Raw genomic sequence first — 6,494 nt, forward strand, 5'->3', positions numbered from 1 at the left:
GTCAGTTCTTCCCAAGTTGTTCCACAAATTCAAAGGAAATGATAAAAATGTCAGCTAATGTTTTAAAAAATTGATAAAACTCCTAATATAAATATAGAATAATAATGATCTAAAAGTAATTTTGCTAGTTTTGAAAAAAAAAAAAAGAATCAATGCTGGGTGAAGTTGAATTACTTCACCATATATTAAGATATATGGTTATAATAAGAGAAACAGTATGGCATAGGTGCAGGAAAAAATGTCAATGAAATAGAATGTATAGCTTATAAATAGACCTATTTATACAAAAAAAACTTAGGTTATACAAAGCAATGAATGATAAAGATGGTGCTTCAAAGAGGATAGAATAGACTGTTTAATACACAGTGTTGGGAAAGGAAGTTCCTATTCTATAGACAAAAAAATTAGAGTAGTTCTTCACCTAACACAAAGTGCAAAATCATATTCCATAAAGATTATAAAAAACAACTGAGGTAATATGGCTAAGCTATCAGAAGAAAATGTTCATGAATATCTTTGTAAATATTTCTTGACATAGTAAAGATGAGAAAAGCATCTTAAGAATTTTCATCTAATAAAAAAATATAAAAAAGGTAAGAAACAGATAAGAGTCTGGAGAAAGGTATGTAAAATATCTAAAATAAACACACCATTACTATTGTTAATATACAAAGAACTCCTTTTTTTTTTTTTTGGTCTTTTTTGTCCTTTTCAGGGCTGCACCCGCAGCATATGGAGGTTCCCAGGCTAGGGGTTTAATTGGAGCTGTAGCCACTGGCCTACGCCAGAGCCACAGCAATGCGGGATCTAAGCCGTGTCTGCGTCCTACACCACAGCTCATGGCAACACCAGATCCTGAACCCTCTGAGCGAGGCCAGGGATCGAACCCTCAATCTCATGGTTCCTAGTCAGATTCGTTTCTGCTGTGCCACAATGGGAACTCCAAGAACTCCACATTTTAAAGAAAGATAGAAATCCAAATGTGTCAAAGGTAAAAAATATATATATTCTGGAGTTCCCATCGTGGTGCGGTGGTTAACAAATCCGACTAGGAAATATGAGGTTGTGGGTTCGATCCCTGGCCTCACTCAGTGGGTTCAGGATTCGGCATTGCCATGAGCTGTGGTGTAGGTCACAGAGGTGGCTCAGATCCCGTGTTGCTGTTGCTCCGGTGTAGTCCAGCGGCAACAGCTCCATTTTGACCCCTAGCCTGGGAACCTCCATATGCTACAGGTGCAGCCCTAAAAAGCAAAAAAAAAAAAAAAAGTTCAAATAGGCAATTCTCAAAAAGGAAAGTTCAATACTAATTCTAAAAAGAGAGATCCAAACTCATTAGAAAGTAATCAGATACAATGAATAATAATATTAGTTTATATTCATTCTAATTTCACAAGTTATAAGCATTCATGGGTTCATAAACCGGAACAGCCAATCTAGAAAGCAGTCTGTTAATCCTTTGTGAAATGAAGTGAGCACATACCCTGTGTCCCGCAGGCCCCCTGTTCTCTCCCAGAGACCTAAAGGGGTTCAGATATACAGATATTCTTCACGGCATCATTTGAAGTCACAGTTTGGAGACATAACTAGGGAAGTGGATAACATAATGTCAAGGAAACATGCTATGAGATACTACATATTGGAAGCAATAAGCGGATATCTCTGCCAATTCTTTTGCCACTATTTTGTGTTTAGATTGAAATGACATCTGTCCATCTGCTGGGGCAAATTTAGATGCAATGGAAAGTATCTCTTGTCAAATCTCACTGACTGTCAGGTCTCAGTCTGAATTTGGAGAGACAAGTGAAAGGAGTAGAAAATGCTTTTAAGCCTTTTTTGTTTACACTTGCTTTTCATCTTGCTTTTAAAAGTGCACACTACTTAAAAGCCTTTTGACCAGGGTTTCCCCATTTGTAGACTGCATACTCTCAAGTGGATTTTAAATTAAGATTCTTTCTGAGTCCATACTATGTCATTCAAAACAAAGCCAAGTGACAAGGTGTCTGTGGTAAATTTAATTAAACACCAGAAGCCCACATACAGAAGTTCCCTGCATGTACCAATTTCCCCTGAATTAGCTAGTTTTTCTCAAAAGCGGGAAGTCTAGTGAGAGGGGTTGCTCTCTAATTTCCAGCTCAGTACTTGAGATTTAAGATTCAGGAAGTTCAGATCATTCAGAGAAAGTTCTGATAAGGATCCAAAATTTGGATGCATTTCAACCTCTATCATTTATCCCCTGCATCTAAAGTGGGAGTGGAGTATTTGTGAATAAAGCACAGAAACTGCAAGTGCAGGTGGAATCAAATATCAAGTTTAATGACAACTGATATCTTTTGGCCATTTTTATAAATAAAAATACAAATATTATCATGATATTTTGCTTGGAGACAACCTGAAAATTATAAACAACCTTTTATGCATGCAGGAAAATGAAAGGCAGAGACTGACCAATGTGGCTTCTACTCACTAACAAATCATCCCACATTGGTAAATAACACTAAAAGACGTAGTACAGATGCAGAAAGACAAACGCATGCCAGGCTCAGATGCTAACAAATGACATACAGTTCAATGCAGACAAATGAAATGTAATTATGACTTGGATGAGACTTCACGCCACAAGACAACTCTTTGTAAGAAATAAAATATGAGCCTTTTTTTTTCCCCTAAAGGATAAAAAAAAATGTCTCTGGAGACAAATCACTATGTATCATTAATGAAAGACAAACAGAAATAAAAACACAAATCAATGTAGTTAAGGAGTCAATATCTCAATTGTGTATTCATGTCATCAAATCTGAATACTTTTTTTTTTTTGCCTTTTTGCCATTTCTTGGGCTGCTCCCACGGCATATGGAGGTTCCCAGGCTAGGGGTCTAATCAGAGCTGTAGCCACCAGCCTATGCCAGAGCCACAGCAGTGCAGGATCCAAGCCGTGTCTGTGACCCACACCACAGATCACAGCAATGCTGGATCCTTAACCCACTGAGCAAGGCCAGGGATTGAACCCGCAACCTCATGGTTCCTAGTTGGATTCGTTAACCACTGTGCCACAACAGGAACTCCCAAATCTGAATACTTGAGAGAAAAGAAAACAAAAGACAACTTTTGAGTAAAAACTCCTAGAAATGAGACACACACTTCTAAGGTCTTTGAATGGGGAGAATCCATTCTTCATCCTTTCAGGTTGGACTGATAAATCTAAAATTAGAAAATAGTGATGCTCACAAGATTTTCCAAATGAAAACATGTTTAGAATATCTAATTTTAATTGATTTTTTCTTTCTTTTTTTTTCCTCGTCAACTACAATCAAACCCTCGAGGGACAAATAAGACCAATTCAATTATGTTGAATTCATTGGCTATTGGTGGGCATGGGACAAAGATCAGGGAAACACAAAAAGTTTGAACTAGAACAATGGTTCCTGACCTTAGGCATTTTTGCTCCCCAGGAGACATTTTTGATGGCCACGACTAGGGGTGGGGGGTGGGTGCTGCTGGGATCTGTGGGTGAAGGCCAAGAATGGTGATAAACACCCTGAAATGCACAGAACAAAGAGTCGTCCAATCCAAAATGTCAATATCACCAAAGTTGAGAAGCTCTGGACTCGTCCTTTAGAGAAATTTCTGTCTATATACGTGGAGTGAAAAACAGAAGGAGAAGGATATTCTGAGTATAATGGGAACATATTTGAACATGTTCAAATATGGGAACATATTTGAGGGAATGTTTAGGTTTCTTTAGGCTGTGGAGAAGGTAATACATCATACCAATAGTGATCTCTGAGCTGTACTTTAACTTAGAATCTGGGATGATAGAGATAAAGAAAAAGGCTACTCCAGGCTGAGGGAATAAATTAATCTCTAGCAGAAAATGATAAACATGAATGAGAATGTCAGTGATTACTGAAGGAGAGTCAGGAATACTGGAGATGAGGAAAGACAGATTTAGTCAAAAAGGCCCACCATGTGCAAAGAAGGACCCTCTGCCTTGCCACTACAACTGATAAAGAAAAATTACAGAGGAAACCTCAAGTTTTGAACGCAATAGGCAAGAGCTTGAATTCATTCTACAAATAAGGGGAAACCATGGACGATTTTTAAACTCAGGGGTAATATGATTAAACACATAATTTTAAAAAGATACTTTTGCTGGCAGAAAGGAAGACGGCTTGAATGTAAAAGGTGAAGAAAATGACCAAGTTATTGGAGCATTTCCCAAAATGTGCTCCCAGATGTGAGAAAACTGTCATTGGATAAAAGTTTTCTATGGTCAAATAAGTTTGGGAAATGCTTGGATAAACTACATCAGTCAGGGTTCTCTAACATAGCCCTTAGAATTTTTTCTCAGTCATTACGCGTTACTGCTCTCCACAAGGGGCTGTAGTAGGCACCATTTTTCAGGTATGTTTATGTAAGGAATATTTTCCATGGCTCCTACAACAGGAATCATATCCCAAAGAACACGTCATAAGCAATGTAAAGTACTATTCAGAAAAGAATTAATCAATGCCAATAGATATAAGCTATTGTGAGGATAGAATTTTTTTTTGTTTTGGAAGTTCCTGGACCAGGGATTGAACCCACACCACAGCAGCGACGGGAACCACTTTGGTGACAATGCTGCTGCACCACCAGAGAACTCCCAAAGTTCATTTTTAGACTTCCAGCTCAAGAGCTGAGCAGAGAACGATACCCTACCTCTTAGAAACTGAGATATTCTTGCATGCATCAAGATCGACCTGGAGCTAGGAAGTAAGGAACTCTAAGAAAGGGCTAGATCAGGGATGATGGCGCTTTGGTTTAAACTAATGGGCCATTACTGACCAACTATTGTAGCTGTCTGAAATGCTGGGTTAAGAAGGATTCAGAGGCTCATCAGGAATCAATGAATATAAGAATGTAGGGATAACTTCCCTGGAAGGAAGGACCTAATAAGTCATCATATGTTTGAAAATATGGACTGGAAAATAGCTATCTCAGCATAATCTGCGTAATGGTTTTAAACATTGTTAAATTATGAAGATTTTCTTCAAAGGAAACCTCACCTAGAAACATAAATAAACAGAATAGATAAAAAGAAAACTGTCTAAGGAAGGCCTAGAAAGTCTACTCACTCTGTCCTCCGTCTGGACTGGTCTCCCCACTGAGGTCATTACCCAGGACAGTTTCTGGAGCTAATTAAGTAGGTGAATAAGTCTAGCAGATGCTAAGGGAAGCAAGATATGGTAGACAAAAATATTTCTGTCTCATCAAGGGAAATGCTTCTCTTTTTCTTTTATTTTCTATATTGAATTCCTATTTGCTCCCTAGCAATATTCAGTAAAATGTGAGAACTTCCAGAGTAATTCAGTTTTACCAGTGGTCCATCAAAAGGAGGGACTCTAGGTTTCCATGGGGACTTTAAGGTAAAGTTTAGAGTTTACAACTGAGGACCCAGTGGGTGTAGGGGAGGAAACTGGCAGCAATAACTGAAAGTGAGAAAACCCAAGAGAAAACCATATCTGTGGTAGGCTCAGCCGTAAGTCTCCTCTCTCCCTGACAATTACCCTTGCTGAACCTTAGAGGGTTTGAGATTTATTAAATTACTGGGGAATGATTTCTTTGCAGCTTCAGTTGTTAATGTAATGGTTTATCCAGTACACTCACAATGAGGTGCAAAGCACTGGGACAACATATTTTAAAACCATGGTTTGTTTTGGAATCAATAGAAAAGGGCTACAAAAATAATGTGTCACTTTGACAAACTCTAGATAGCTAATGAAATTAAAGATACCCATTTAAAAAAAAGGTTAGATCTAGAACAAAAGCAAACTGATAATTTGGAGTTGGACCTTCATTGATGGGTTTTATCTGATAATTGCATATCATTCCTGCCAACTAAAGCAATTTCACGCTCTCTTCCAGGTTCAATCAATCTCTGAAGGATCCCTAGGAGAGCTTCCTCCCCTTATCTTGTGTTCTCAGTACCAATCATAGATGTCTGGCCCATATGTGATGAATTCTCAGCCATTATTTGCCTAGGTAAATTTATAACTTTATGAATATATAGATCACGTGCAGGAGCAATAGGAATGAAAGACTTGAACTGGAAGGAGACTGAACAATTCCAATCTCCTCTTTGGAGAACTTGTAGATCTCCTTGAGACCACAAGTTCCATGTTTAAGTAGATGAAAAGGCTGGGACACATGCACACTACATTTTCTGATGTTTTATGAAGGGTTAGGCCTAGGAGTGCCTTTCCATTTATAGACTGGTGTAAGTAGCAAAGTTGATATGGATGGGGTAATTTTTGCTACATTAAAAATTCCAACCTATTGTAATATCGATTAATAAACACATTTTAAGCAATGACTTGGGTAGTTACTTCCTGAGATAAGACTTTGCAAAAAAAAAAATTGTGAATGTCGATTTTGCATTTTGAATTATCTAAAAAGTAGTCTATGCACTGTGGCTATGAAATTTTGAAGAGTTACAATCATGATCACCTACTGCG

Source organism: Phacochoerus africanus, chromosome 9 (assembly GCF_016906955.1).
Source record: "Phacochoerus africanus isolate WHEZ1 chromosome 9, ROS_Pafr_v1, whole genome shotgun sequence".
Taxonomy (NCBI): domain Eukaryota; kingdom Metazoa; phylum Chordata; class Mammalia; order Artiodactyla; family Suidae; genus Phacochoerus; species Phacochoerus africanus.